Source organism: Pimephales promelas, chromosome 4, assembly GCF_988280905.1.
Source record: "Pimephales promelas chromosome 4, fPimPro1.hap1.1, whole genome shotgun sequence".
Taxonomy (NCBI): Eukaryota; Metazoa; Chordata; class Actinopteri; order Cypriniformes; family Leuciscidae; genus Pimephales; species Pimephales promelas.
Window position 1 is genome coordinate 27,992,992 of NC_142772.1, and position 24,559 is coordinate 28,017,550.

At 38.7% G+C, this 24,559-nt stretch overlaps 1 protein-coding gene across 2 annotated transcripts in view; it reads left to right on the top strand.

Moving 5' to 3' along the window:
* Window positions 1-10,095: 10,095 nt before the first annotated feature.
* Window positions 10,096-24,559, top strand: part of paqr3a (progestin and adipoQ receptor family member IIIa) — a 102,819-nt gene continuing 88,355 nt past the window's right edge. Inside the window, exons 1-4 of one of the 2 annotated variants that reach the window (XM_089130212.1) lie at window positions 10,096-10,257; window positions 10,786-11,176; window positions 15,004-15,116; window positions 17,954-18,015. The gene's annotated coding sequence lies outside the window, so the exon portion shown is untranslated. The remainder of the gene's footprint in view (window positions 10,258-10,785; window positions 11,177-15,003; window positions 15,117-17,953; window positions 18,016-24,559) is intronic. The other variant, XM_089130214.1, reaches the window with a different exon arrangement.

A 24,559-nucleotide genomic window follows, 5' to 3' on the forward strand; every position in this document is an offset into this window, starting at 1 on the left:
TTTTACCATCTATTTTGTTTCTTGAATAATTGAAAGCCATGATTCTGATCTGTCTGTCTGTCTGTCTGCCTTTTGCTTTGTCCATTCGTTGTTTGGCTGTCTGTCATATTGAATTATATTGAGTATTGTTATGAAATAGCATTACAATAATTTGTCGCATAACCTATCTGAACATTATACTTTTAATGCAAATTTTTTAGAGATGCACCAATTGATCAGCTGGTGACAGATTTTCATGTGAACGTGCACTCAGGTGCCGTGCTTTCAGAAACCCTCCACCCTCCCCAGCTCCACCTGTATACGGGTTATTCATGTACGCTATACTGTACTCACAGCAGCGTATCGTGTATGTACTGGCAGTAGCAAATCCCATGCTTTCTCTGCCACAGCAGCAGCAATAACCTACAGTAGCAGCGATAAAAACATTGCAGATCTATTCTGCCAAGACCAAAAACACTGTCATACTCATTACCCTGCCAATCACTTCAACAGTTGTCATGACATAATTACATTTAAATTGTTTAAAACTTCTATTTATTTTAATTCTGCTTCCTTGTTAAATTGAATTTTTAATTGCAGTTATATTCCATTTCTTACCATTCAAATACAGGTATTGAAGGTGGGGTAGGTTTTTTTTTTTAGAAAAACTTTTCCCACATTTCCCAAGAGGACTACAGACACTCCATTTGTATACTTTCTTTTTCAGAGTATGTACATTTTAATTATGTATTGGTGTACAAAGACAGTTTAAACAAATTTGGGGAAAAGTTTTTTTTTACAAAATTTCTATCTACGCCACCTTTAAATGGTCATTTAAACGGTATTCGCAGATCACTTCTAAAATCTCATAGCAATATGATGAAAAAAAACTCAAAGTATCTTAGACACTAGCTGCATAGCAACACCCTGGCAATCATCCACAGCACGCTAGCATCGTGATGGACAATTTTGCGTAAGCTACCACCCTATTATGTTTTTATAAAATTTAGTTAATATACTGATCTTCATCTCAGTGTATTTAAAATTCAGTCAATGTAAAATCTATGTGACAATCTATGTGGTTAACGTGCACAGCAAACCCAAACCCTGGAGGCCAGCCTGCTTGTTCAGCCTTCATTTCTTTCTTGTAGAGATTGTACTTTGTCATAACATTTCATTTTGTCAAGCAGAGTACATCACATTAAACTATATAAGACAAACTAGACATTGTTTAGACTTCACACTTTGTTATAACAGCATAGAAATATGCTGTGAACTTTTTCCTCAGGCATACAGAGGCATGCAAGATGTCACTGATATAGACATTTTATAGATAAGCTATTAGTTTACCCATTAATGTCCCTCATAGTGTTCAAAAGACAAGAGCTTATAATTAAATCAGCGCTACAGTCGCCATAAGGACCTTTGTGTTATGTGTTTCGCTAGCGGTCATGCCACTAAATTACACATATAGCAATAAGTTTGAGGGCATATTTTCGCATTAGTCTTGGGGAGAGAAACATCTCTTGCTCTTCACGAGGAATCTGGCTCATGTGATTCAGATGCGTGTGATTCGCTTTGAGAGGTCAGGCCCGGAGCCCGCCTGTTTTTTTTTGTTGCTCTGTTGAAGCTGTTCTAGTCGGGCATCGCAAGGCAGTATTCCCTGTAGACTCAGGTGCCAGATACTGGGTAATGGGAGGCCGGTGGGCGAGGGTGAGACGGTGGACCATCTGCCAAGTTTGTGGAAATCACTATGACATGCAGGTGCTACAATATTTTGCACAGCATGCAAGGTAAATGGAGCTATAATCGAGCAAATATATATATATATATAGTCAGTATCTGTCTGTCTGTCTGTCTGTCTGTCTGAAAGTACATATTGGATATGTTGGACATAGCATGATTCCTTGGATTAAAATTTCATTCCAATGGACATGCAGGCCTGATTTTGTAACATATTACATCTACCTGACTCACTACAGTGTGTGCTGACAAAAATAAATGTATGATGTTAAAACATAAAATTACATCTGATGCGGATGTATAAATTCGTATGCAGATGTTTGGCTGTATGTCTGCATTGACAATCAACTGTTTCTGTGTAATCCTGTGATCAAAGAGAATGAAATTAAACAGATATGCTTATCTAACGTATTTATGAGAAAGATGGAGGCCAGAACTGAGATATAAAATCTAAGCCGTAATCCTAATATGTTATCAAGGGGTAGGGATTGTGATGCAGTCGTTCAGGTGTACCAGACCCAAAGTCAGGGGATTAGTGAAAGGTTATTGTAATTTTTTTAAATAACACAGAAGCAGATTTTATTATTAAAAGGCTGAATGTACCATCTGTGCTGGAATACTTTTTTTTTTTGCTTGTAATGCATTACATCCCAACTGCTTTTCATCAAGTCAGATGTTCTGCTACAGGGGAATTGTGAAGTGGTCAAATGAATTATGTCTGAAACACTCTGAACATGTGTACGAAAAGATAAACGATAGCCTGAAGTAATTACATCAGACCATGGAATTAAAGTAATATTATTTTTGTGTAACTTTGAGAAAATAACTGAATTAGTTGTGCAATCACTTTCTACCTTTTTTAACTCCCTCTCTCCACAGTTGAAGACAGTACAGGATGTTCTGAATCTATAGATAGATACACTTTCATCTACATCTACATCACCTAATATCCTTAACTTATTTACTACACATCTACTAAGCCACAAACAAAATGCTGAAAAACTGACCTGGACAGTCAGCCATTCAAAAATGTGTGTGTGTGTGTGTGTGTGTGCATGCTCTTCACCATGTCACCATATGGCCTCATGTGGCACTAGCCTCCTCATTTTTGAACTGCAGCTGCAACTTTCCATGACAGGTATGCCAGCCAAAATCAACACATCCAGCCTGGGTGTCTCATCAGGCTTCCTCTGGACTCATCTGTCCTGACGGACATTTTCTGCTTGTTGCCTGAGGGATTACAGTGTGGATAGAACAAAGTAACAAGCATAATGTTTAGTGCTACAGCAGTTTGTATCTCCTGTCCAAAGGCAAAGAGAGGTAGAATATGTAATGATCGTTCTACTATAGAGACTGAGGTCATCGGCTTTTGGTTTAAAGAGCAGAAACTCAGATTTTAATAGAGAGTTCAAAGACTCTGACATCATAATATGTTTTCACTGGTCGTACTCATGGCTACACTGAGATTATTATATCATCAACAAAAAATCCCACAAAAACCCAAGGCAGAGATTCAGGAGGCATGATTATATAGTGTAAATCAGAACTGAGAAAGTCCATCATAGTAATTAAAAAAGGAGAATCTTAGATATGGTTGAAAATTAACAAACAGATGAGTTGTGCTGAGCAACATGTCTACATACAGTATGTGCCATCCCCCTACAACCCAGATATTTTCTCTAGTCTTAAGGAGCAAATTAACCATTGTAAAACCAAATGTATTAATCTGTGGGGACCTAAAAAAAGGACAGGGGAAAGAGCTGACACTATGAACACCCAGTGAGACCAACACTTACCTGGAAGCACCTTCTTCCCCCTCCCGGAATGTCCTGCTAGAAAGAGCTTTGGGTTAGTTCACCCAAAAATTCTGTCAGTAATAGTATTTACTCGCCCTAATGTTGTTCCAACCCCATAAGACCTTCGTTCATTTTCAGAACACAAATTAAGATATTTTTGATCAAATCTGAGAGCTGGATCACTCCTGCATACTAGTCCATAGGCTTCTTAAGGGGTTGAAACTTGCCGGCCTCGAAAAGTTATTAAAGACATCGTTAAAATAGTCCAAGTGACTACAGTGGCTCAATCTTAACTTTATCAAGCGACGAGAATACTTTTTGTGCGCAAAAACAAACAAAAATAACGACTTTACTTCAACTATTCACTTCCTTCTCTATGGGCTTTCTGGTCAGTTAACGTAGTGTGATTGCATAGAGCTACGTCACACGTAGGCTCACTATTGGCCGACACTGGTCATGTGTGTGATGCGTGAGACGTACAATAACAGAAGCTTACGCTATTAAACTAGTAACCTGACTCGAGGCAGAGAGAGAAGGAAATGAATAGTTGAAGTAAAGTCGTTATTTTTGTTTGTTTTTGCATTATAATATGCTGATTTGGTAAGCATTTCTTCTTATTATCAATGTTGAAAACAGTAGTGCTGCTTAACACTTTTGTGGAGACCATGAACGATTTTTTTTTCCAGATTCTTTGATTACTATAAAGTTCAAAAGAATCTAATTTATTTGAAATTAAATATGTTTATAATATTACAACAAACAAAAAAACACATCAATTTAATATGCCCTTGCTGAAGAAAAGTATTACTTTTTTATCTTACTGACCACAAACTTTTAAACAGTAAAGTTTATGTATAAGGCAATGTGGCAGCCTGCAAAACATCCATTAAATTTCATTTCAATGCAAATAGTGCTCTCTCACACTCCCTATTCAACATAACCAGATCATGAAAAGCAAGCAGACGTTTTCCTGCTACCAAAACAGCCGTGTCTGTGTCTCCTGAACTGTGACGCTCCAGAACATCATCTTCTGGCTCTCTCCAGGGTGGCAGAGACTGATGGTATTTACAGCTGAGGAGATCTCTCAGCGGGGGGCTGCTGATATATCCAGGGGAAGCCAAAAGTGTGCATCAGTAAGAGTAATTCAACAGACTCCACGCAGTGGGATCCTCCCATCACTGAGGTGAGGGGGCTGTGTGTAAAGGTCAATGACACAGCCCTCCCTTACCTGAGCTTCAAGAACACAATAGGTATTTATTAAAGTTGAGGCTGAGACAAGAAAGACATAAACAAAGAATTGAAATTCCTTTGAAATTCTATCATTTCTTAAAGGAAAATATCCTATATTCGATAATTTACTGCACCGACATTTCATTTCAAAGCAAGACTTTCTTTCCTTTCTTCACTAGTGAGCTGTTAAACTGCTGCAACCATATCTTTGTCTGATTGATTAAAGAATCTATCCTACTTTAGTTCATTTAAAAATAGGATATTTCTTTTTTTTTCTCACAAATGTGCCAAAAATGTGCACTGGCAAGATTTTGGCAAGTGATCAATGAATTCAAATTCAGTCTCAAAGAAGACTTGGAATATAGCACAGAGTGTCACATGGACTAGTTTTTTATGGTGGTTTTGCCTTCTTTCTAAGCCTTAGTCCCCACTAATTATATTTAAATGAATTTCTCATGTTGTGTTCCAAAGAAGAAAGTTTGGGGTGACATGAGTGTGAGTAAATAATGGCCGAATTTAAACAACAGTTTCTTTAAGGACAAATGTAAGAATTATTTAATTGTATTACAGTAAAATAATATAACGATTGCAGTTGTAAACAAAATCATATTAAATAAATATTTGACTGAAGTCAGTGAAAGAAGGGGAGTTACATTTGTGGCTCTCCTCTTCTCTGCCTTTCTTCTCATTTAGCTCATTTAAAGCATGGGAGGGGCTGCATTCATGTTCTTCACAGATCAGTACCAATCCTGGAGGCCTGGTGTTGTTCTGATGATGTAATTATTTCCCAGTGGCACCTGGGAACAGGGCAGCTTAGGAAGGCATCGCTCACCGCCAAGTGTGCAGATGTTTCTAATTGCTTTCCATTACCTAGAATAACAGCTGTTTATTTCTATCAGCAAATAATTCAGTGGAGTTCCAGACTGTTAGGATAACATATCCCACCTGGTGACCATCACCGGTTGTCAGCTTTAGGAGAAGGACACTTTGCCATGCCTTTGTTAGAAAGTGCTGCTTATGAGCTATTGGTAGTGTCACCTTCAGGCATTTTATTCCACTTATTTCGAAAAGTTTTTAGGTTGTAGAAGCAGCTCTTAAAGGGACACTTCAACAAAATCTAAAAATTCTGTCATCATTTACAGTATTCTCCCCTATTATAAAAATTTCATTTCATGACTGATTTCTTCAGTGAAACACAAATGAAGGTATTTGGAAGAATGTACTCGTTTTCATTCAACTATGCAACGAAAGGAGACTGGAGATTTAAAGCTAAAAGTAAATGCATCATTAAGGTGTCATTAAAAGCCTATATGACTAAACACCTTGGTTAAAACCTGCCACACTAGCTTCGTAAAAGTCTGAAGTAATCGCTGACAGGAATAAAGGAGATATGGCAAAGTGACGCAGCATCTTGGTCCCTCTTCAGGGAACCAGTTGTAAACGAGGCGTTCCCTTTCAAGGGAACTTGCGCTGCGTCGATTGGCGCTAAGGGAATGTCTATACCAATGCCGCCATAGCGACAAGTGTCTGTCCAGTATGAAATCGCGTGGAGCAGCACTAGGACGAGAGCACCTGGAACTCTAGTGTAGAGTCCAAGTTTAAAGAGTAGAACCTTACAAATGTGTGCCCAACCTGACGCATCACAAACATTGTGGACATCTCTCAACTCCTGTCATAAAGGCCTTGGAGGCCTCCATACTCCTAGTAGAATGGGAACGGACAGCCATAGGTGAAGGCTGTCCGACCGATTCATAAGGAAGTGAGAAAGCCTCAGCCACCCACTTGCTCATTCTCTGCTTAGATGCAGGGCACCCTTTGTTAGGGGGTTCACTACACCATGAAGTGAAAATTCTCCACTTCAAGGCATAACGTTTCCTGGTGGAGGGAACTTTGGAATGTAGAATGGTCTCTATAACCTCATTTGAGAGCCCTGTCCCTATGAGGCCAAGCCCACAGGTTCCACATTTCTGGATGGGGTTGAACAATCGAGCCCCCTGCTTGGGACAGAAGGTCCCTCCTAACTCCCCGTCAAGGAGAGACACTAGATCAGGCAACCACACTCGGCCCGGCCAGCGCAGGGCTATAAGAAGTAGGCGAACCTGGTCCCTGCGAACGCTTTCCAGCAATCAGGGGAGATGCATACAAATGTAGCCTCGGCCACAGCCAGTCCGAGGGGAGCTGGATGCGTGAGGGAGAACCAAATTTGACAGTGAGACATCTCTTGACACGCAAACAAAAGCCTGGCCAAACACCCTCAATTTCTGCTCCACTACCTCGGTGTGGAGCCTCCATTCCCCGGGCCTCAACCCCTGTCTCGACAGGATGTCTGCTCCTAAATTCTGGCCACAGGAGGATTTGGTGCACCAGTTTGCAGAGTGGACCCGAGCGCAAACCCCCTGGTGATGGACAAGCACATGATGGCCTCTGAGATCTATGTGGAAACTCTTTAGAGCAAGAAATACAGCAATTATCTCCAGACAGTTGATGTGCCATGAGAGATGGTGGTCCCTCCACAGACCCCAAATCGAGTGTCCTTCATGGACCTCCCAAGAAGCTCCCAACATGGACCCTGGGACAGGAACCAAGGTTTCTTCCACATAACCAGGGCACTTAAGCATCGCCATGTAACCCTGATCATGCGAAAGAGAATGCCCCTTTGGGAAAAACCCTTTTGGTCCTGGCCCACCACTGCCCTCGGTAGCACCAGGACCAGAGCCTAGCTAAGCGTCCTCGCAAAAGAAGAAGAATGTGTGTGTTAACCCCACCTGTTAAATAATATGGGCAGGGGTGCACACATATCCTGAACTGCTGCTTGCTTGCCATGACTGATTTTACATGTGCTTCAAGACGTCATCATGCGAAGCGTTCCCTTAGAAATCCCCTTAGTCAATCAACGCACTTTGAAAGGGAATTCCAAATTTTCTGAAGTGATATGATAGCTTAAGGTGAAAAACAGCCAAAACTTGATTACACTGTGTTCATGAAAATTCCTGTATACATATTTTTTCAGTCAAGTTAATTATTGCCATGCCTATTCTTTATCACTTTTTAATTAAGTTCAACTAAATCTGAAATTTTCAACATACTGTATCAGATAATCATTCAGATCTCTTTTAAAGGCATGAAACCTTCTTCAGGGGATAAAGCCCTGATAGCAGGCAGCTGGTCAAGTTCCCTGGAAGTAAGGACCATGTTCTGCTGAGCTAGGCAGAAGTGGACAGGACAGACTTTCATTGTCCACAGACTGTTTTATTTCACAGTGAATGACTCTGTCCTACAGCCTTTTGGAAGTTATTGGCTTCGCTTTTCCTCTCATACATTTCTTTTCATGGGGCATCAACCTTAATTTCTTCCATCGCTGACAGCCTGATGCTTATGAAGCTGTTTTTCCTCACTATCGCTTTTTTCTTGTACAGAGATGAATTCAGTTCTCCTACTTCATGTTCACAACACTGCAGTAAGATGTCTTCTTCCATTTCTGTAACTGTGAAGTCGAGGCCTTGGGCTTAAAGCTGAGCATGCTGTAATGCCACTGACTGAACCACCAACACATCTGTGCTGTGTGGTGCTTACAAGGCATTGTGGGCACAATGTCCTCAAAGTTCCAAATTAAAAAAAAAAAAATCTTAAATAAATAATAAATACATAAATAATAATAATAATAATATAACTTTTAATAATAAAATGATTAAATTTCCTCTCAAAAATTTCCCAATTTAAATTATTATTGCTGTTGTTAAGTACATTTTTACCTTTTGCCACTTTTATTGAAAGGTAAGTTAAGATAAGAAGGGGGGAGTGTTGCAAGCCAGGTTCTAACTACCATATGAGCACCACTGTTCAGAGTCAGCATGTGTACAAATGACTATTTTTGAGCGAATTTTATTTTTTTCTCTCAAATAAAACGGGTAGAAGCACTTGGAAAATGTTAATAACTTTCCTGTTTTACCAACAGATAAGCTGTTCACTGTATTCCGAGGGCATTGTCTGTCATTCAGATGGTTTAGAGTGAGCTATCTGCACAGGAGCCCTGCCAGAGAGAGCAGAATGTCATTATGTGTGCAGGCTGCAGCGAACTGTGCCACCATCACGGGGAATTCATCACCAGAAGTGATGATGATAATGGACTTTGCCGCAAATGACTTTGGATGAGCTGCGCTTTTGGCAAGCTCTGCAGAATCGGCAGTAATATTTATAAATAAAAAAGATGGAGGGAGGGATATATATATATATATATATATATATATATATATATATATATATATAGTGTGTGTGTGTGTGTATATATATATATATATATATATATATATATATATATATATTCTCTGTTGGCTGGATCAGATATGAACCACTTACTGGACCTGATGGGTAAAGATGATGAAGGAATGTTCTGGGATGGAGATAAGAAACAACATTCATGATTCTTTCTATCAGAAAAGTGTTTTTCTACAGTGAAATTTGTAATATAGTCAGTCTTTTCTTTTTCGCTGTTTTTATGTTCTTTATATGTCCTATAAGCATGTGAAGTCAAGTAAAATCAAGATAAATTGATTTTACTATTTTACTTTCACAATTGAGTTGAATTCCAGTTGAAAAGTCTATTTGTGAATTGATTTGAATTGGTTTGTAATAAAAGGCTGTTGTGTACCATAGACCCAATTTGAATTGCTAAAACATGGCCTAAAAAGCTATTTGGCTATTGGTAAGCATTTAGAACTCTTGAACTGATGTTAGCGAAAAATAAAAGTTGTTTCTGAGTTGCTTCTTTTCAGTGTTCACACATTTGAAATACTTGGTAAAAATTCAGAAGCATGCTAGAAGCCATATTATATTGTAATAAAAGTAAACTTAGAATTGTGCATAAGATAACACGGTTTGATAGCTAAACAATAATGACCTACTCAGTTAAAGGAGTAGTTCACTTTTTAAAAAAAACTTTTGCTGATAATTTACTCAGCCCCATGTCATGAAAGATGTCCATGTCTTTCTTTCTTCAGTCGAAAAGAAATTAAGGTTTTTGATGAAAACGTTCCAGGATTTTTCTCCATATAATGGACTTCAATGGGAACCAAACGGTTCAAAGTCCAAATGAGAGTTTCAGTGCAGCTTCAAAGGGCTTTAAACGACACCAGATGATGAATAAGGGTCTAATCTAGGACCCTTTGAGTCATGACTCAAAAAAAGATTTGTTCATTTTGATGAACGAGTTCGAACAGGAGAGTCACGAACGCTCATCACAGAACAGAGCAAGGCGAGCATTTGAGCTTATAAAAGTTAAACTTTGTTTTTTTTTAATGACCGATTGTTTCACTAGATAAGACCCTTATTCATCGTCTGGTGTCGTTTAAAGCCCTTTGAAGCTGCACTGAAACTCTCATTTGGACTTTGAACCATTTGGTTCCCATTGAAGTCCATTATATGGAGAAAAATCCTGGAATGTTTTCATCAAAAACCTTAATTTCTTTTCGACTGAAGAAAGAAAGACATGGACATCTTGGATGACATGGGGGTGAGTAAATTATCAGCTTATATTTTTTAAAGTGAACTACTAAATAGAAATAGAAATAAAGGCTGCTAGTTTGCTCATTATGAAAGAATAACAAATAATGCAGAACAAATGGTGCTGTGTAAATTCCCCAATGCTCTTGCACATTCTGTGCCTCATTAAAACAATGCTCTTGAAAGCCTAAGGTTTTCACTGAGAGATCAAAAACGCATGTTGCCATCACAAAGGCGAGGTTTTATGTGCAAATTAAACGGAAGGTACAATGGCATCATGGCTGACTGTTGACCACATAATTAGCCGTAGTATTTTCCCCCCTCCTAAACTGCCATTCTGTCATGCATATTAAAATATGCGCTCTGCTCTGCCATTTTAATTGGTTAAAGAGTTCAAACAGACAACAGAACCCCCCCACCTCCCCCCTCCCCCGGTCCTGGCCTCGCCTGAAAGCGTTAGTGATTTTCTGTCATGCAAAACATCTTTCGGCTTACTAGATATTTTCTTCCTTTTATTTCCTCCAATTTGTGTTTACAGCTCAGAGCTGTGGAACACATTTCCTTGGCTTGTAATGTGACAGTTGCACTCTGGCGCTCAGTTGAGTGGAGATGTTGTTTTGGAAAGATAGCAGGAGGATGCTGCCCAACTTATCTGATTACCACCGATGTACATCACACGTCCCTGGGTGCAACTTTCAAAGAGACACATATCAGTGGGATTAGAAAGAGGGGAGAGCGCAGGAAAAGTCGGAGAGAAGGGGAGATCTGCGTTCTGGAGTAAACAAGACTGTTGGTGAGTGACAGCAGACCATACGATGCGTGAGGCCTAGCTGAAGATCCATGCCAACCACATCCCACTGTCCATGCAAAGAAATCAGAGAGGACGTGAACATGCAGTGAGCAAACCTTCTTGGACAACGATCACTTGGGTAACACTCTCTGTTTTAGTGCCTTTTAAAAGCAAACCCCAAATCCCACAGTGTTTTTTTTTTGGGTTTGCTTCTTCTTTCTTTTTGTTTAAATATACTGCAAAATATAATGCAATATATTACATAGTGCTTATATTTTTCCAATACTGAAATATATGCATTGACCATGTGTGGCTGAAACAATATTCACAGTTTTATCCTTTATTGTGTACATATATTCCACATACATGTTCCCCTATACTGTGAATGTATTTTCAAACACACACACACCTGTGTAAACATGTAGAACATCCTCTAAACATTAGTGAAGAAACAGCAGGTTAAAAGCAATTGCAAAAAAAAAAAAAAAAAATCCACTGAAAAAAGTAGATGGACCTATATTTGGGCACTAGCATATGAATGCTACAGGTACCAAGCACTAATCTCAATTTACAATGCATATGTTTTTAGAACCAGTCCACAGTTAATTCATCCCAAGCCTCTAGGGCCGTAATTCAGGGGATAGCCTCCTGTGACTGTGTGCAAGAGAGGAAAAAGGCCCATTAATATGCATGGCTTTGCTAAAAGCTTTAAACTGACCTACATGACAAGGTTCAGTATACACTCATACTGTGTGCCAGCTCTTGAGGGACTCTGTCATCCATGTTCCCCACCCTAATTAGTGTCTTCTTTCAGCCGGCCAGCTTTTCAGAGTAGCTGTTGAACTTAGCTGAGCACTCATGTGTTTGGGTAGATGTAGGCCACAGAGGTCACTCCATGAGTCCCAGCCCTTCACAGCCCGGGCGGCTCTCAAGCGCTTTGTGATAGATGCATTAAGTGGCTGAAGAAGACTGTGGATTGGCCATACACAGCACTTTGGACTCTCAGAAGGTGTCCCGGTGCCTGTTGATGACTCTTCAGGCCCTTTCAGATAATCCTCACAGCCCTTTTTAGCAAGAATGGATTAATTAACAGATTTATTTTCTTTTCTCTCCTCACGCCTCATCTGCATTGTTTCCCATTCTCTCGTCCTCTCGTGCGCTGATCAAGATCAAGAGGAATATTGATGCAGAGGGAAAAAAAATCTCTATTAGCATACATATGAATTCACTGTGGCTTTTGTTGATTTAAAGTATCAGCCTGAAGTGGTCGTACTGTAGATATGAAAAGTTAGAAGATGTTAGCCATGGCTGTTGGTAAATCATTGTTGACACTGATGATCCTGTTTTGTTTTTGTCAAAAGGGAAGTTAGCATCTATGATGCTAAAGGACAGCTGTTGCTAAAGGGATTAGCCCGATGGCTCAGACTAAACAGTAAGAGGGAATGTAAGCTGTCAGTGCTGGCTAGCCTAGCCTCAATCTGAGTCTTTGGGTGACTGGGGAATGTGTAGCTCTGGGCACTATGCATAGTAATGAGACTAAACAGATGTAGAGCTCCAGAGTGTGCCGGTCACTGGCTAGCTCATAGTGTTTGTCAGAAAATATATGCTGTGTGCAGGATTGCACAGTGAAAATATATATAGAGTATAAATGCTTCCCTTTTGACATTAAAAATACATAAGAACATATGTAGAAATTTGGAGGAGGAGCTCACTGTACCTGTAGTACGAAAATACTTTTTGAGAGAAAGAATCTGGTAAACAATGGATTTATTTCAATAAAAAATAACAAACTGTCATAGACCTCTACAGATAAATAACAAGTTAATTCTTAACAATTAAGAAAAGAAAAAAATGACACTATAAAAATATTTTCTGATATAATTGACATTGTATGTAGTACAAATCCCTTTATTGATTAAATGAATAGTTTGACCTGGACCTGTGTAGGCAGACTTTGACTATATGAAAAGGAGCATATTGTGTTTTATTATGGCCAAGAACCGCCCACTTAGGAAGAGACCATCTGCTTTACATGTGAAATGACCAGCCAGAGTCCAGTTTGTTTTTAGATGGTCAGTGAATGGTTTGTAGTATGTTGTCTGAGGCTGAGACCAGGAATTGGTGTGTTAGCATCATCTGATTAGCAACCTGCTGGTTGATGTTGGAACTACACCATTGTGATAGCAAAAAGTGTTACCCCTATTGGCCAAAAGTAACCATGAAAACATTTTTCCCAAACAACCAAGCTACCCTATTGTAGATGTTTTACCTGTGACAGTTTTTATAGAGCTCTTAAAAGCAAGAAAATAATCTGCTGCCGCTTTTAGATGAGTGATCAGTCACATTACAAAAGTAGCAAAACTAAATTGCACATGAGCAAAGATTTTTTATATGTTTTATCTCTCTTGATAAAATAATACAAATCCAATTGGAGCGGACATATTCTTACACAAGATTAACCCACTAGCTTTAACAGGTTTCATTGTCAAAACATGGTGCCTCTTGTTCATTTTTAAAATGTCCCTATAAGCTTTAAAACAAAATCTATATTCTTGATTCACGGGCAATTTTTTGATGATCAGTTCTTTTAAGATAATGTTAACCATGCTTTTTAATTTAACATTCACAACTATTTTCCTTCTTTCTTTCTGTCTTTTTCTTTTTGCTGAAAGCTTTTTTTTGTAAACTCACCATATAAGATGTAGAAAGCAAAATGATTTGTTTTAGGCTGAACATGAATGGCAAAAGAAAAACTGGTATCAATGTAACAAACACACAGAAGACATAAATGTGAGGTAAAAAGTAAATATAATCAAAATATTTTATGAGTATCATTTTTTAACATTTCTCATTATAATGCTCCAAAAAGGGCTTTCGAGTAGTTCTGTTGTTTATATGCTTCATATACAGTAAGCAAAAATGTTACTTTAAATAAACAACAATGGTGCCTTCAAGCCATGTGCTGTTGCTTGAAAATTGCAAATACAGCAAACGTTTTCCACTCCCCCCCCCCCCCCCTTAAAGAGGAGAGATGTCAGTTTAGATTATTACAATTGTCTCGTCCACATTTTAAAGTGTCAAAAATATAATGTAATGTAATATTATTTATTTATTTTCATTCATATTTATCACATCTATGTTTAATAATTTTAAATATGTATAATGTTCAATACTATATATTTAAAAAGTGAACAAAACACAGTAGTTTCTGAACTTCAACGATCTTCTCATGTTTCCTCAGTTTTCTTAGACCATCCATCTCAAACAAAGACAGAGCGCATTTGCAGAGCTGCCAGTCACACAAAGCCCACTCATTCTCCACTGAACTCATCTCCATCTGCTGATGTGTGACCATGTCCACACATCCGTATTGCCTCTACTCGAGCTTATAATGAGCACATGAGCTGTGACTTATGAACCGGAAGCCTGTAGGTTGAAGAACATTTATGACATGCATAATGCTAACAGGAGACTCTGATGGTTCCATGTGTTTAGTATGCTGCCATTGCCCTATTATGATGAAGTCTAATGTAAAGTCCGAGCATAGGATATTGCTTTACTTCGATTTTTTTCTCGAGACATGCAGGCATGAAAAAACAGATGTGATTAATGGTTTGAAAAGTGGTTTGGAATGTGTTAATGTTACAAAATTGTCTCTTCTATTGCTGTTATTTATGTCTTGTATTGAACCATGAATCAATACCAATGACCATTTATTTTAGGCCAACATGCATTTTTTAAACACTATTTTTTTTTCTCCATAATTATTAGCATTAAAGTTAGGATTATATTAATAATATTAGAACAATAATACAATACTCAAGAATAGTTACAATAATTATGATTAAATATAAAGAAAAATCATAGCATTATTTGACACTCTATTTTTGAAATTTTGCTCTCGGGGTCCCCCTACAGTTGGGAAAAAGTATTGTCTTCTACTACTGTCGTAAAATCTGTCACCAGGAAATACACGCGTGCATTTGTTGACAAGCGATACCCCGGAACTCTGCAGAAGGAAGGAGATCTCACATCTTGGGCAGACTGCCAGCGTTGCGTGCGAGATGTCTTCATCCCAGGTACATATTTCAGCATGTCATATGAATATAGTTTCACGGGCTTTATTTTTTTCAAACGTCAAAGTCAAAGATCGTGTAGCTCACATCTACAAGCTAGCGTCTTTAACGTCAGCCTTGGCTACTGTTTTACATAATGAATATGCTAATTCAATTCAATGTTTATCGGTAGATAATAGCCATATCGTTAACATTATAAATCGATTTGCATTATAGCCTGAGGCAACTTTCACCAGAAAAAAATAAGTAATAAGTTATCCTGATAGATTATTTTATTCATCTAATAATCTATTTTTTACTTGCAAGAATGTAGCCCCTACCAAACTCAGTAATCAGTATACTTTAACGTCTCGGCCGCCCCGGCTCATGCTTGAGTCGAGTGTCTTAAGCACAGTATAAGAAGTGGACAGAGCCATCTCATTGGAACTCCATTGAGACAAGTGAAGCCCGTTTTTGGCGATGTTTTTTAGCACTTCCGTTCCTGACGCGCAGACTCAAACAGAGCTTGACGACGTAGATGTTGACGTGAGCAACCCGTCTGTCTTCTAGTGGCTGTGGCATTAGAAATCTGAATCATTCCCTTCCGAAACTTGCAGAGGCTGGGAGTGTGAGTTGGAGCTGTCCATGAGCTAGGAGCAGGAGAAACTTTTGCTAGGTATTCTGATTAATTATTTTGTCATTTTGCCTCCACGTTTCCCCGATTGTCCGCGAGCTTCTCCTCCAGTCCATAAGGTAATCTCTCTACTGTGCGACAGAGAGTCGCTTGGTTATGACGCAATCATTAGCCTACTTTTACAAAAAACTGCTTCTACGTGGCCATAACATAACATAAGCTACAAGGTAATGGAGCATACATTGTCATGTTTCTTTAGAAATAAATATAGGACAAATGGGGTCTTCAAACGCCTCAGATGTAAAGTTATTCGCTGACAAAGTGACGCCAAAATGAATGGGAGTCAATGGAAATGCTAACGCAAGTGAAGTTCTGCTGCAAGATGGCAGCTCCCGCGAGGCTTCAACTTCCGGTCGATAGATTACCCCCTTGCTTAAGCACCCTCAAAAGAAAGAAATGCAGTCTACATTGGATGCGGCGAGGTGCGAAGCTATACATTACCAACAGTAAACTGATCGCCCGCGTGCTCTGTTTCCGACGCACTTCACATTTGGTTTTACTTGCTGCATCAGCCATGACAACATACAGAGGTAAAAAAAAAATAACGCTTGTTGGGCTCTCGCGTCAGAATTTGAGGAAGTGGGGGAAGTGACGTATGCCGTAAAGCAGTCGAATTTTGTAGTTCTTTTTGTGCTCGGGTTTCTACCCGCTCCCCGAAGTTCCAGAGTTTCAGTAAAAGCGATACAGACCACGTCAGGCTATGGCAGACCTGTCATTCAACCTATTGTAAGTCGATGTACCATCTCAAGGGTTTTGGAAAAATATTATAAAGGTTGAAAAAACGACATAGTGCTGCTTTAAGCTTTAAATTAACTGGACCTTCATCCTAATAACATGTTTCCTATTGTTAAATATCAAGATGGTAGCAGACAAACAATAATACACCTTTAAATGTTGGCCGCCTTTTTTCCTTAACATGATTTTCTCTAAACCTAATGAGCCAGCAGAATGAAGTGGTTTGTTTTCTCAACAATGTAGGCAATGATTAGGAGCAATTTCTTCGCTTCCCTAGAACTAAATAACTCTCCGTCATTAATGTACATATTTTACACCTCATTAGAACTAACATGATTGGACGGGGAGGGGAAACACATTTGCATTTCAAATTAACAATACATTTCCCATGAAAAAAAGAATGAAATGGAAAGAATAAAGCGCAGCAAGTGAGTTAGCCACAGTGACAGGGAAGTCAGAAGTCTATAGAGTGGGTTAAATAATTTTGGACCACATCTGTGCTTACTGAATTAGCTTTAGGTGGCAACACATGATTTCTCCTAATTAACGAGACACATTCTCCTGCTACATTTTTGTAATGTAAATGGCAGATGCAATCAGTTCTTGCACACTGAAATGTGCATCGCAGGGTGAAACGGGCAAGATGTTAACTAATTTTATTTTTAATCTTCCTCTTTTTGCCGCCGAGCGTGTCGTTCGGGTAAACGGCATGTCTTCTGAAAATTCCTCGCCTCTTTCATAGAAACATATTGGGGCAGCATTTGCCAGATGTCCGCTTCCTCTGCCTTCTGCTGCCATTATCCTCAGGCACCACCCCACCTTATGGCTGGCCAGCCTGCCAGGAGAATGGGAGAAAGGGAGGGCAGGAGAACAAGAGAGAAAGAGAGAGAAAAAGAGTGAAGGAGGACGACTAAGAAAGATTAAGGGTCCTTCCAAAATAAGAGGGTGTCTCTTCAAACAAGGCCATCCTGATGGAGTACATTTCAGTTATGTTGTATTGTGATTGGAAAGAGTGCTCATAGTTGTCACATCTGTGCAATGTCAACTTTATAGCCCAAATGCTACTGCCAGGTTTATGTTTTGGTTTTTTGCTAAATATTTAAAATTGTTTCCATGGACATGTTGTCACTGGATGCTGAAACATGTTCCCTGGCAAATCATTTTAAAGCCCAGTTTTATGTACATAAAATGTTATAGGATTGATATGCCTAGTGTTCCTCCTGTTGGTCTTATTGGCTCCTAAAACTGCCTTTGACCTTTATTACATTACGTACCTGCCACTTAAAGGGATAGTTCACCCAAAAATTAAAAATTCTGTCATCCTGTATGACTTTCAGTGTTCTATGGAAAATACTTTTATTTATTTAAAAAAAATACAAAACAAAAACAACTAAAAACATACTTAACAATATCTTAATTTATTGTTCCACAGAAGAAAGTCTTGGGAAAGAAGATGAAGAAGATAAGGAAGATAAGGCTTGGGATGACATGAAGGTGAGTAAATCCACTTGTTCCTATGTACTGTAGGGTTAGGGGATGCTGGGGAGGGTGCATAAATAATGGCAACTTTCACTTTCATTTTTGGGATTGTTGGATTATTCACAACCTTACGTGATGAAACCGACTGAGCAGCTCTGTATACAGAGTCCTATTAAATGGATTATTGCAGATGGGAGGGCACATGTACCCTCTCAGCACACACATGCACAAATGGAGGTGTGTTGCTGGCACATCCTCATTAGACTGTTTGTTAGCCTCATTTCGCCACTGTCACAGGCAATCTCTGCTCTTCTACTCCATAAACAAACACAGATAGAGTCACGTAGGAGCATCTGGGGGGAGAGGTCCCAGCTGCTTTACCCCCTGAAACGTGACCAAGCCCAGGGGACCAGTTAAAGGAGCATCAAATACATGATTAGTTTAGATTGTCAGTATATGGATTGCACTGAACTGGTAAAGATTTTATTTTATTTTTATGTACATTTAGCAAACAATTACATAGAATGGCAAGTAACACATTAAGGTAAACATGAAATTAAAAAAAGTAAAAAAAAAAATCAAAAAATAATCTTAATTACAGTAATGTAGTTTTAATTACAAAACTTTATTCAAAATAAAGTTTAAAGTTGGTTGATTGCGATTTCCCTTTTTTAATTTTAAATAGTGTGTAATGTTGCTGTTGGAGTTCAAGGTACGCAGAGATATCATCTTTTAAACATCAGGAAGTTTAATCCCTACTAAAACGACTCGAATGGGACTACAACGAGATACTTCCTGGGTTTTATACGTAACTAACCCATAAACTTACATCAACTCTCCCTCTGGAATATGCTAAAAGGGGACATGGTCATATTTCTGTGGCTTTGTCGAAGAGGAAGAGTTAGTGGAGAGCTGTAGCCATGCCGTCGAAAGTGTGTTATTTTCACCCAGCTGTCAGGTCTTCTGTGTCCGTCAACAATGGCTAAAATTTATGTTTGACTATGTTCCTGAAAATTACAATTATAATTTAGCTCCCTGTGCTGTGCATTTTACGGAAGACAGCTTCCAGAATCTCCACGAGTTCAATGCCGGATTCAACAAGAAACTGTTACTAAAACATGAAGCAGTTCCAACTTTAAAATCAAAGGCAGTTGTTGGGCCACAAACTGTAAGTAAGACTTAATCATTTTAAATGTATTTGCATGTATAATTTCAGACGTAATGTTTTATTTTTTTAAGGACGTAAACAATGCCAACGCTGGCTTTAGTAGGCACTTAGTTACGCTATTTCATTTGTCAAATGCGTACAAACATTTTGGACCTGATTTTGTAATTATGTACTAATTTTGTAAATGCATTTTCCATGTATACTTTATGAAGTAATTTTTCGATTTGATCAAGAACGTAATTTCAATAGTTGCCAGTTAGTTTGATGCTATTTTGTATGTATAAGACAAACGTGTATAAAGTTATGAGATATGTAATCGCAACAGAAAACTCCAGCTCCAAGCTCCATCAGTGTACAGTATGGTTTTAACACAGTTGCCAAATGTAGGCCTACACACCTTAAGAAAACGATACACTGAGTAAACTAAGTTTTGTGAATAGATAATGGTTGTTCATTATATCGATAAAACAATAACTTTAAAAACGGTATTACTCTCATTAATTTATTCAGTTATAAATAAATGTTCAATCAGGAGAAACTCGTATCTCAAAAGCTAGCAAGCAGCAGTAGCATTTTCAAATAACAGCATATCGAAATACTGATATATAAAGGGCAGAAGAGTCCTGTGTGGTGAGGTTCTGATTGACTCTTCATCACCGTTTTCTGGGTCTGCTTCTGGCTCAAACTGATACAGCAGTATCACCACCATTATTTACATTTGACCGGAGCACCTTTCGCCATAGCAAAAGCAATGGGCGTGAAGTTTCCGGACAACGTGCGCTACACAGTTTAGCCAATTTCAACACACCGGCCCAAACTAACCAATCTGAGCCCATTTCCTGTTTCTGAGGGAGTGCCTGTTTCAGAAAGTGACAGAAAAGAAAGTGGCTTACAATACAATTGAAATTTATGAAAGATAAGGCTTAAAAAAAAACAAAAAAACATTGAAGACATGTTATATTGCACCCAAAAAACACAATCATGCAAAGAAAAAAAGCAGTAAACCACCCCTTTAAAAAAATGTCAAAGCGAAACAACGTCTCAGGTTATGACTGTTACCATGGTTCCCTGGGTCGTTCCCAGACGCTGTCCTATGTAGACGCTATGGTTTGTGTCTTGAAGGATATGTGAAATCAGTCCAATGGCATGGTGGGACATCATCCCGTTGCATGTGATATCATGACCAAGCTATTAAGCAAAACTGGACCAAACAGTGTCAGCTTCTGATTGGCTGAAGCAAGTTTATCAAAGGCATGCAGGAAGCATGGCAGGGTGACACAGCATCTCTTTTCCTTCTCATGGAGCCATGGTTGCAAATGCAATCATAATCCCTTTTGAGGGAACTCCACACTGCGTATGATGTAGATGCTATGAGAACGTTTATACCCACCAAGCCATATTGAGCAGTGCCTGTCCTAGTGTAAATCATGGTGACAACAAATATAGGACATCAGCACCTAGGACCCCAGAATGAAGTCCATGTCCAGGTTTTAAAACCTGACAAATGTGTGCAAAGAGGACCAGCCCACCACATCACATTCTTCTTATAGGGACGCCCACTGACAATAAGGCTTTTGAAGCCACCATACTCCTTGTAGAGTGTGCTCTGACAGCCATAGGTAAAGGCTGACCACACTCTTCATATGCAAGAGAAATAGCCTTGATTCACTTGCTTATTATTTGCTTAGTTGCTGGGGAACTTTTCTTGGTTGACCCAAAACAGACAAACTGTTGATCAGATATAATGCGACAGAGCAGCTCTGTGGACAAAACAATGGGTACTTTTGGTTAATCAATACTTTTTGGCACATAACTCTGGCTGCAAAAAAGCTTTTACCATGCCGAGGATAAATCGTAGACCTGAAGGGGATACCGACAGAATCTGAACATCTTCTACTTTCTTAAGAATAGCCAGCAAGAAAGCTATTTTTAGAGTCAGAAACTGTTCTGTGACAGACTCATAGGCTCAAAGGGCTCCATAGACAGACCCTTTAGTACTTCAGCCAAGTACCAAGCCAGAACTCCTCCATGGTTTGCTGGCCTCAGCCTCATAGCACCATGTAGGAAATTCACATTTACATTTATTCATTTAGCTGACGCTTTTATCCAAAGCGACTTACTGTACAATTGCTATATATGTCAGAGGTCGCACGCCTCTGGAGCAACTAGGGGTTAAGTGTTTTGCTCTCACAGTGGATTCCAACCCGGGTGTCCAACACCAAAGGCATGTGTCTTATCCACTGCGCCATCACCACCCCTATGAAATAAGACCAGTTGGTTTCTCCCCAATGACTAACTGCTCAAAGGTGCGTGGCAAGCTGCCTTGACCACCATGTACACCTTCAGAGTGGAGGGGAATAGCCCTGTAGAAAATCAATCCTGAAGAAACTCCATCACTTAACCAGCCAGGCTGTTAACTCGGTCCAACCCACGATCTCTGCAAAATGAAGTTATCCAAGAAGAAATCCATACTGTTTTTTTTTTCACTTCTCCAAATGATCAGAAACCAATGAGGAAGTTAAGAGGAATTTTTATACACAAGAGAGTGAGAAATGGAAGAGGAGGAGTGTAAAAAAACAAACAAACGTGTAGGTTATCTGAGTGGGATACTGGTTCGCCGGTATTAGTCTTGATGTCCATCATCTTTTAACCTTACGCCAAGTCTCCAAACTCTTTCCCCGGCCACTACACAGACTGCTACATACACACACACACCAAAGGCTTGTTTCATTACTTATTTTTATTTCTTTTTTTGCCTTCTTTCTTTTGGTTGAAATTGAACGCAAACAATTGTAGATTTCAAAAAGACAGATTTACAGTTGAAATAGACATTTATATTAATGAACATAATATATAAACGAAATAGATGGAATAAAACTTCCTTTTCTTCCTAGATAATAAATGGTGTGGATGCTGTATCGACTTGTGGGGGGGGGGGTGTCTTTGTGTAATGCAGCTAATTTTTACTAAAGGAAAGGGCTCGTTAGTCGCAATCAGTTGTCTAACTGTGCCCTGTTCTGTCAGAGCTTGACCTTTCCTCGTGCACTGCCTGTAAAATCTCCTGCTAGGGTTTCACCGTTTCATGCCTCGCTTAATTGGATATGATTTGCGTTTTGTGCTTCTGCTTTTGTTCGTTTGTCCAATTCAGCATGGAGCTAATGGCTAAATGTCACTGCGAATCGCAAGCTACGTTAGCCTGGAGAGAGGTTAATTTTCCTGACAATGTACACAACTAACAAGACCCAACGTCAACATCTCCTCATTACCGATGTTGTCGCAAGCAACAGAATCAGTTGTGAACATGCAGCAAGAAAAAAAAGCAAAGGAGAAGATGAACAATATTATTCAGGCCTCGGTGGTTGCTGTCATTAACCTATGGCCCTAACATCTTAAACTTGGCTAATGAACAGCAGTGATGGTGTGCGCGATTGGCACGCAAAGATGAGACGGCGGGAAAACTGTGAAGTTTAATTATGCTTGTACACCTCAAACTGCGTGGCATTTGACGGAAAGGTCAAGAGAACTCCCTTGACTTAATCTCTGGAACCTGTGTCTTCAAGCCCTCTGGTGACGACTAAGCAGATACACAGACACAACGAAGCTACATACAACATCATTTTAAACCAAAATTAGGGTTTTAGATTAATGTGACATAAATTCCGTTTCAGACAGTAAACTGACTTTTTAATTGTTTTCTTGCTACTCTATTTGTTCATACTCCAGCTTTTAAGTTTAATTTGTAATGGTAAATATATATATATATTAAATAAATCAGTTTGCAGACAACAGGCAAAGGACATAGCAATGAGGTGTTCTTTTTGACACCGATTCCTGATAGATTTTGGCAGCAGTTTCGCTTAATATTCTGTGCCCTGAATCTGAAAACTATAATTGGCTTAGTTAAAAACACACACACACACGTACTTTATTTGATCTGTAAGCTTTGCTCATTCGTATACAAAACGTAATGTAGCCAGCCATATGATGTTACCAAAAATTCACTGAGTTGGAACCTTTTGCTGGAGAAAACATATCACTCGATTTACTGCTCAGTCAGCACTCCCAATCAAGACAGAGTATGCATGTTGGCTCCAGAGAGCAGACATTTTGCGTTAAACGATTCCTTGGTTTCCCATCAGAGTATCTTACCATTTTAACATTTTTAGAAAACCTCACTAAGAGCTTTTACATGGTCTATTGAGTTTTGCTTTGAATGCTCAATTTTTCAAATATCTACCTAACCCATCACCCATAAAGTATATAATCTGTCAGAAAACTGATTATATTTCTGCAGTTAATTTGAGTTGTAGGGAAAAACAGAGTGAGCATTGCTGAGATGAGGAGGATGAGGTGAGAGAATGGAAAGGACGTTCTTGATTAAAGTAAGATGCATGTGCCTCTGTGAGTGGGAGAGTACTCACTAAATCAAGTCAGTGTGGCGCTGTGAGCATCTGTAAGACAAGAGTAAACAGATCACTAAATTTCCCCATTTACATCATCATGCTTTCAGTTTTTTGAAATATGTTTTTTTTTTTTTTTTACTTTTAATTGCTTTACAGACTTTGTTGCACTGTAAAGTATTATTGTCTTCTTATCCACAGAATCTCAGTTTTCTTGATTTTTTTCCGGTTCAATTTACGAAATTAAAATGAACTAATGCAAGTCTACTTACATTTGTAAGTTATTTGTATTCAGTTATTTTGAGAACAGTTTCTGTTTTGTTTATATTATTCCATTGTGGTCGAGAGTGGAGAGTTTGTTTAGGCTGAGGTTGCCATAATCAGTCAGCAATTGCTAAGTTTGTCATTCCTAGTTGTTGCAGAGTAGAGGAGTACATAATTTAATGTTAGTTATATAGTTAGTTATAAGGTTATGTAAATATGAAGAAATAAATTATGTTGTATATACGTACTGTATGTGTATGTTCAGGCCTACATATATTTGTGTCTATTTGTATTATGAAGCAGCACAACTGCTTTCAACATTAATTAGTAATAGTATGACACTCATGCACAAAGTCAGTATATGAGAATGATTTCTGAAGAAACATGCAACACTGAAGTCTAGCAATGCTGAAAATTCAACTTAACGGTCACGGGAATTACAGTAATTGCATTTTAAAATATTTTTAAAAATAGAAAATCAAGAAGAAAAAAAACTTTTTAATGATTTATATTGAACATATGGATAATGTAACCAAATAACTGGATATGACAACTAAATATGGTTCCTCATCTATGAGGAATATGTTATAACAAAAAGACAATGAAATCCTACATATGACAGAATGAGTAATGAGGGTGAAAAAGCAGTAAAACACCTCAACTTTAGTTTTATGCTTGTCTCTCACCAAAAGCTTAAGTTCTGCTATGGTGGTCAAAGATCTTACGT